This window comes from Physeter macrocephalus, unplaced genomic scaffold, assembly GCF_002837175.3.
Source record: "Physeter macrocephalus isolate SW-GA unplaced genomic scaffold, ASM283717v5 random_448, whole genome shotgun sequence".
NCBI lineage: Eukaryota > Metazoa > Chordata > Mammalia > Artiodactyla > Physeteridae > Physeter > Physeter macrocephalus.
The window spans coordinates 50,926-58,260 of record NW_021145734.1 but is presented as its reverse complement, the minus strand read 5'-3'; the positions used below and the strand labels follow the sequence as shown (position 1 = coordinate 58,260).

At 45.7% G+C, this 7,335-nt stretch overlaps 1 long non-coding RNA gene across 3 annotated transcripts; it reads right to left on the bottom strand.

Moving 5' to 3' along the window:
* LOC114485070 (uncharacterized) lies at positions 1–3,543 on the bottom strand. 3 transcript variants are annotated; one of them, XR_003678534.2, is made up of 5 exons: positions 3,476–3,543; positions 2,797–2,990; positions 2,056–2,179; positions 804–877; positions 1–81 (listed from the first exon to the last, which is right to left on the bottom strand). It is a non-coding gene; the product is annotated as an uncharacterized lncRNA (long non-coding RNA). The 3 variants fall into 3 exon arrangements; XR_003678535.2 differs by having other exon boundaries at positions 2,823–2,990; XR_003678536.2 differs by having other exon boundaries at positions 2,858–2,990.
* Between the last annotated feature and the right edge of the window lie 3,792 nt (positions 3,544–7,335).

Here is a 7,335-nt window from a genome sequence, read left to right as displayed (position 1 = left end):
CAGAGGCCAAATATTTCCCAGGTGTATTCAGTATAAACCATCCCTTGCAAGATGAGATGCAGGATAACAAAAGTGTGGTTTCTGAAAGGACACAGGTACATGACTTGTTCACAGGGGCTTCTCTGTGAAAACATCACACCACACTACAGAAGGTGAACCAACAGACAACCACTTCCTTTGGGTTTGAGACAACAGTAAGAATTACATTAGAAATCATGTGAAACACTTTACCTAGTGCCTACCACATAGTAAGTACTCAATAAATGTTATCTATTATCATCATCATCTTTGCTGGGAATTGAGGTCTCAGTATCAGTATATATTTCTTTTTACAGAAATGCATGTCAATACTTTCCCATTCTTTTTTCTTTTTTTTTTTTTTGCGGTACGCGGGCCTCTCACTGTTGTGGCCTCTCCCATTCGGAGCACAGGCTCCGGACGCGCAGGCTCAGCGGCCATGGCTCACGGGCCCAGCCGCTCTGCGGCATGTGGGATCTTCCCGGACCGGGGCACGAACCCGTGTCCCCTACATCGGCAGGTGGATTCTCAACCACTGCGCCACAAGGGAAGCCCTTTCCCATTCCTTAAGTATTGATACTTAAAATTTGATATGTCAAAACCCCAGAGATAAAAGGCAGATTATCTGTCAGTAGAGGTTCTGAACCCAGGACTCTTGATTCCTCCAGCATCCCTCCCTGTATCACGCTGGAAACAAACAAGGAACCTCCTAGAGCTAGAGAACAGCAACAGTTAACAATAGAAACAGAAAAGAAGATAATACTTAAACTCTGAAATATAAATACCGTGTATGGAAGAGGTAATGAAGCAATCTTAGCATGGCTCTCCGAAGGCATTCTGGAATTATATAAGAAATTATCTGAAACAAAAGAAAAGAGAAAGGTTCAGTTTCATTTCTCTTTCTCCCCACTCCTAAACAAATTAGATGCTTCACTTTCAGCCAGCAATACTGGTGATATTAAGGCATGTTTTTCCATGTGAGCAGAGAAGAGATTTAAGTGAGAATAAAGAGGAGGGCTTCCCTCAGCTGGCCTTCCTATGATGTCAACTCCTCCATTTCCATCCTGACCCCAAACAAGGCACTAAGTTGGGGTCTTCAGGCAAAGAGAGGTGAGAAGAGGGGCTGGATCAGGTAATGCTGATGTGAACTGTTAATGTAGCCTTTCCCTGCCTTGGGTTCAATCCTAGGTTCCAGAGTCCACCTCCAGATCACAGAGCATTAGCCCAGGTCCCCCGAACAGGCCAACCCCTTCCCAAGGCTGCTCACCCCAATTCTGCTCACTTTGATCCCTGGAGGAGTGTGGGCAGCCCGATGTTCAGCTTTCTACTCACACTACCCCCAGTTTCACCCATCAGGCCCCTCCAGGCAGACAATGCTCACATCCATGCCCAATTACAGGCATCAACTCTAGAGAAAAACAGCCAACCTTGAGAATGCTATCTTCTCTTAAAGCATCATCAAAAGATTACTTTCGGGACTTCCCTGGTGGTCCAGTGGTAAAGAATCCACAGTCCAATGCAGGGGATACGGGTTCAATCCCTGGTCGGGGAACTAACATCCCACATGCCCACGTGCCACAACTATTGAGCACACGAGCCTCAAAGAGAGAGCCTGTGTGCTGCAAACTACAAAGCCCACATGCTCTGGAGCTCGCGTGCCACGACTAGAGAGAGAAAACCCGCGCACCACAACTAGAGAGAAGTCCGAGCGCCGCAACTAGAGAGAAACCCAAGCACCGGAACGAAGAGATCCCGCATACCTCAACAAAGATCCTGTGTGACGCAACTAAAACCCAACACAGCCCAAAAAAAAGGAAAATAAATAAATTAAATAAATTTTTTAAAAAAAGATTACTTTCAACAGTAACAAAAACAGAAAGAGAGAGACTTTTGAATATATCGCCAAGTGCCATAAATGAAAGAACAAGTGAACGAACGAATAAAAAATGGCATCTCTCTTTTGTTGTGACAGAAAACTGGTGAGCCTTTTAGACTGGTGGTATTCAAAATCCCGTGGTCTCCAACCATCACTGTTACCTGTACTCCTCTTCTGACCAGGCCTTTCAAGCAATGGGTGTTCGAGCAGATGCAGATCATAACAACACCAATCAGCACAAAAGCCAAGTAGAACAAGAAGAGAACCAGAAAGTCCATCCTGGGGCTACAAGGGAACAGAAAGAGTGTGACTATTACTGAGGGATATAGTCTAACGCGTATTCTCAGACATCAATTCCCTAAGTGACTCCAAGCAGAATTCTTCATCCTTCAAGCACAAATTGCCTCTCAGTGGGGCTTCCCACCTGGTCACCCTTCAAAAGTTTCCTAATCAAACCACTGTGGTCTGCCTTGTGGCATCTCCTCCCTGCAAATCCCAAAATAAGTGGGGAAGAACATGCAAAATGCATCCCCCTTCCCTCCCACAGCGACAAATCAGTCTTTTACTCCCCTGAATATAAATATTCACAATGACATTGATATGAATGTACCCAAAAGAATCTGCTGACATTGCTCTTGTAATAAGCATCCACCAGAGGCAGTCAGGGGCCCCCAGCCAGGATCAGGCATGCTGTCCTATGAAGATCCCTCCAGGACAGTGCCACAACAATCAGGGATCACCCAGGGGGACCAGAGTCAACACACAGGCCTGTATTAAGAAACTGGAAATGGTTAATTTTGGCCTTGGCAGATACGGTTCTGGGCAGACCTTCCAATTAAGATAACCAAACTAGAAACTCCTCACGAGATAAGACAGAGGAAACAAAGAGCAGCAATTCTCACGAGGTGATTCAGGGTCCCCAGCCTACATATTTCTTTTGTTTGGATAGTTTTCAGCCGGCACCTCTGGTATTCCTCCTCCGAACATTCACGGAGAATCCAAACGGCATCTCCTCGTGTTCAGCGGCGTGCGCCTGGCACAACAGGTGGCACCCAAAGCTGCAGGAGACACGGCTCCTCTAGGAAGCTGGATCTGGCTGCAGAGACATCAATTCAACCCTCACATACTATGACAGGCTAGGAGTCAGGGGCGGAATACATTGCGTAAAAGAATGTGGAAGTCAAGGGATGTTGAGACCCCGCAGCGTGAACGGGACTGTAAGATTTCTAGACAAAAAGCTCATTGGGAAGAAATAACCCGGGAGCCTTGGATCTCGGTGTTTATCCCTATACCTGAGGAACCCACGCTGGGGACCCGACAGAAGAGCATTCCCGAGGCTACTCTCCGTCCGAAGATCCCAGCGGGTGGGCCTGGCCGGAGCTTTCCCCGGGAGCCGAAACCGGGGTTGGGAGGATTGGGGGGTGCAGAAAGATCGGAGGGGACACTGGGGGTGTCTGTGCGCCGGGAGGGGTGAAGGTGGCACTGCAGCTCCATACACAAGGGGGAAGGGCGGGTCAGACAGAGAGACGAAGGGTCCTGTGCCAGCCCGGGTGTTTAATAGCCCAACGGAGGCGGACTTACCGCCGAGACCTGTCTACCGCCAGCTGCACCTGGTCCGCGCCTCTAGGGCGCGTCCCCAGACTTCCGGCGGATCCGTGACGTCATCACGCGACGCCGTCGGCCAGGCCGACTTCCGGCGGAAGTGCGTGCGGACAGCCGTGGGGGCTGAGGTTGCAGCTCGTGTTCTGCGCCCTCGGAGTAGTCTTTCGCTTCCCGCCTTGGCTCCTCCAGAATGTGGTCAAGTCTGACAGCTGGGAGGTCCAACTTTATAGAGCCGTTGCCAGAAATCTTACAAAGAGACTGTCCCAGGCCTGGTGCGGGCGAGGACGCCGGTGTTGTGAAGCGGACCGAGCCGCCCACCGGCCCGGGTAGAACCCAGTCATGGCTCGGCTCCCAGCCGAGCAGGGACCCCGGGCGGCCCAGGGCAGGCACACCTAGGGGCTCATACCCTGTGTCTTAGTGGTGGACAGAGTTCGCTTTGCTTTCTGCCAATCACACCGTTGGTACCTGTCTGAACCGTTCCAGTGTCTTTGCTACTGCTGTCTCAGAACATCTCTGAACATCCTGCCCCTGGGAGCATGACGATTGTTAGACTCCAAACCTAGAGGATAAGAAGGAAGGCTGTTTAATGATAGTTGAACCTGGAGTGAGAAAAGCTGCTTCCAAACATAGCATTGACAAGTCCCCTGTGGGGTGTCCCTTTTACCCTGAACGCCTCTGAATCCGCTGAGACCAGTCTATTCTCGATGCCTCTGAAAACCTGTCTGTAACTGAGCCAGGCCTATCCTCCTTTTGAGGGGAAATGTCTGTGATCTCCAAACACTGGCATTAAAGCGCTTCTCTTTTCCGGTCTTTGCTACCTACCCAGCTTACAGCTTCTTAATTCTTTTTTTTTTTTTTTTTCCTTTTTAAAAAACTTACCAAGCTGGGCACTTTCTGATACATTGTGTGAAAGGCCTTCACGAACTTGTGGACGCAGAGTTGAAAAACAAAACCCCCAAATCAGAAAATGTGATACCACCAGGGAGGACTGTGGTTATGGATGGAGCCTCATCACGTATGCAGAGTGGCTGGACTTCATCAGTGTCTCCAGCTGACTCCTCACCCTGCTGGTTCGTTCTGAGCCGGTGGTTAAGTATTTTGATTAGCTTTCCTCACTCATAAATGCTGAATTTTAGTTTTAACCCCATTCATTTTTTGCTCTGGATGGTTTCAGTTGAGCCTAAATTTAAATCTTCGTTTGATTACCTGTGGTATTTTGCACTGGACTGCTTTTCTTTCATTTCTTAAAATTTATGCAAGTGATACAATATTGTATTCTCCTTGTAAAAGAGTCAAACTATACAAAACAAAACCAGAAACCTCCCTTGACCATGACCCCTCCCAAATCTCAGTCCCTTGGCAGGATTAATCACTTATTTAGTGTGTATCTTCCACAACTCTTTTATACATTTATACATGTGTACTTATTAAACAAATATGTGTTGAGTACACAGTATATGCCAGGCACTGTTTTAGGCACTGGGAACAGAGCAATAAAACAGAAAAATCCCTGAACTTCATAGTTTACATTCTAGAATGTACATACACATTTATAATTTTTTGTTTACCGTAATAGCATTATCTTATACATAATGGTTCTACATCTTGCTTTCTTTTTATTTTCCCCAAAATATGTCTTGGTGATCCTTCCACACCAATACGTATATATTTGCTATATTGTATTTACCTCATTATGTGCAAAAATTCATTGTTTAGCTGAGCCATAACTCATCTGCTAGGGTCCCAAACTCTAGCGCCTGCAGGGGATATGCAGGTGACAAACCAGTAAAGTGACAAAGTGGAGCAGGTGTGTTTTGTTCTAAGCAGAAGTAGCTATTTACACAGACCAAAGGATTGTTAACTTGAATTCCAGTGTTTTAAGAGTATTTGAAAACCTGGATTTTCATGACATAAATCAAATTTTTTAATGTTGGCAACTAATTCAAGATTTTAAAACACTATTCAGGCTAAGCACAACATACCTTCAGGACAAATCTAGCCTAAGGGCCACCATTTTGCGACCTTTAATATAATGGTCCTATTACTAAACATTTAGGTTAATTTCACATTTTTCTATTACAAACCGTGCTGAAGTGAAAATACCTTCATGAACTTCATTACGCACAGTAGGTGTATTTTTCTAGGACAACTACAGGAAGTAGAATTTCTGGGCCACAGAATATATAGGCATTTTTAATTTTAATAAATACTAAATTGCTCTTGCACTACAAATGTCTGAGAGAGCCTGTTTCTCCAAACCCTTGCCAACATTTGATAGATCAGCTTCTGCTTTTTTTTTTTTTTTTTTGGCCCCACCATGAGACTTGTGGGATCTTAGTTTCCTGACCAGGGATTGAACCCCAGGCCACAGCACTCTGGACTGCCAGGGAATTCCCAGATCGGCTCCTTTAATATGTACATTCTGATGGGTTAAATGGCGTTTTATTTATTTATTTGCTCACCACACACTTACGTAGCACCTACTGGGTTCCAGGTACCGTTCTGTTTAGTTTAAAATTTTAAAATATTTATCATTTAATCTTAATAGTAACTCTATGAGTTAAGTACTATTATTAATATAATACCACTTTTATAGATGAGGAAATGGAGGCATAGAGAAGTTAAATAATTTTCCTTCAGGCCGTAGAGTTAAAAAGTATTAGAGCCTGATTCAGACTCAGGCCATTGGGTGGAAGAATCAGTGTGCTTAATTGCTGGGCTGGGCTGTCTTCACTGCAGCTGGCTGGTTTCTAGTGACGTTGAACATCTTGTGTGCTTATTGCCCCGATTGTCTATCCTCTATTGTGAACTGATTACAATTATCCTTTGCCACTTTTATTTGTTTACCATTTTCTTGTTGCATTGTGGTACTTATTTACATATTTTATGCATTTGTTAGGGAACAGGCTAAGGTGCCTCTCTTAGTTCAGACTCCCTAAGAGCAAACAAACTCCAAGACAAGGATTTGGTCCCAAGAAACGTGGTGAGGGATTGGGGGAGTGCGAGAAAGGAGAGGAAAGCCAGGAAAGCAGATGTTGATGAGTAGAGGGGGGCACGTGGGACTGAGTCCCACTGGGGATCATCTGAGAGGCTCCACAGAACACGCCTCAGAATTGTCCCATGGAGGAACAGCTAATCCTGGGACAGTAACTCCCTAGTCCTTCTGGCCTGCCCACACATAGGCCAGCCCAGCGCCACGTACAGAGGACACCTCAGGCAGACACTCAGGAAGCCATCCATCTCCACGGAGGGCTGTGGGGATACAGGCAGGGCACCTACAGTGTCTGCTCTGCTGTTATAACAGAGAGACCCCAAAACACAGTGGTTTTATTAGGAAAGAAGTTTAGTTCTTTCGCATGCGATAGTCCAGAGGTAGGTGGACAGTCCAGGCGTGGTAGGCAGTTCCTCTCCAGGAGATCCATGCGATCACACAAAGACCCAGATCCTTCCTTATCTTGTTGCTCCACCACTCGGTAAAAATTTCCAAACCTTCTCTGATTACAACACCCCTCAGGGACTTAGAATTTTTTTCACAGAGCACCTCAGCCAAAAGAAATATCTAATAATCCCAGCTATTAAATAATTATCTCTGAACAACTTCATAAGTATTTGTGTCCAAACAACTTAGTGCCCCTTGCACACTGCACAGTTTATCAAACTTTAAAAACAGGTTGAAAACCACCATTCTCATTCCTGCTTCACATTCCAGCAGCACTTGCTTTCTAAATCCATCTTCACAAAGATGAGACGTCAGGAATTTCTCCATCTAACGGCTGAAAATGTGAACTAACTCAAGCTAGCATTTCATGTACAACACAGGTGTTAACTTTGTTTTCTCA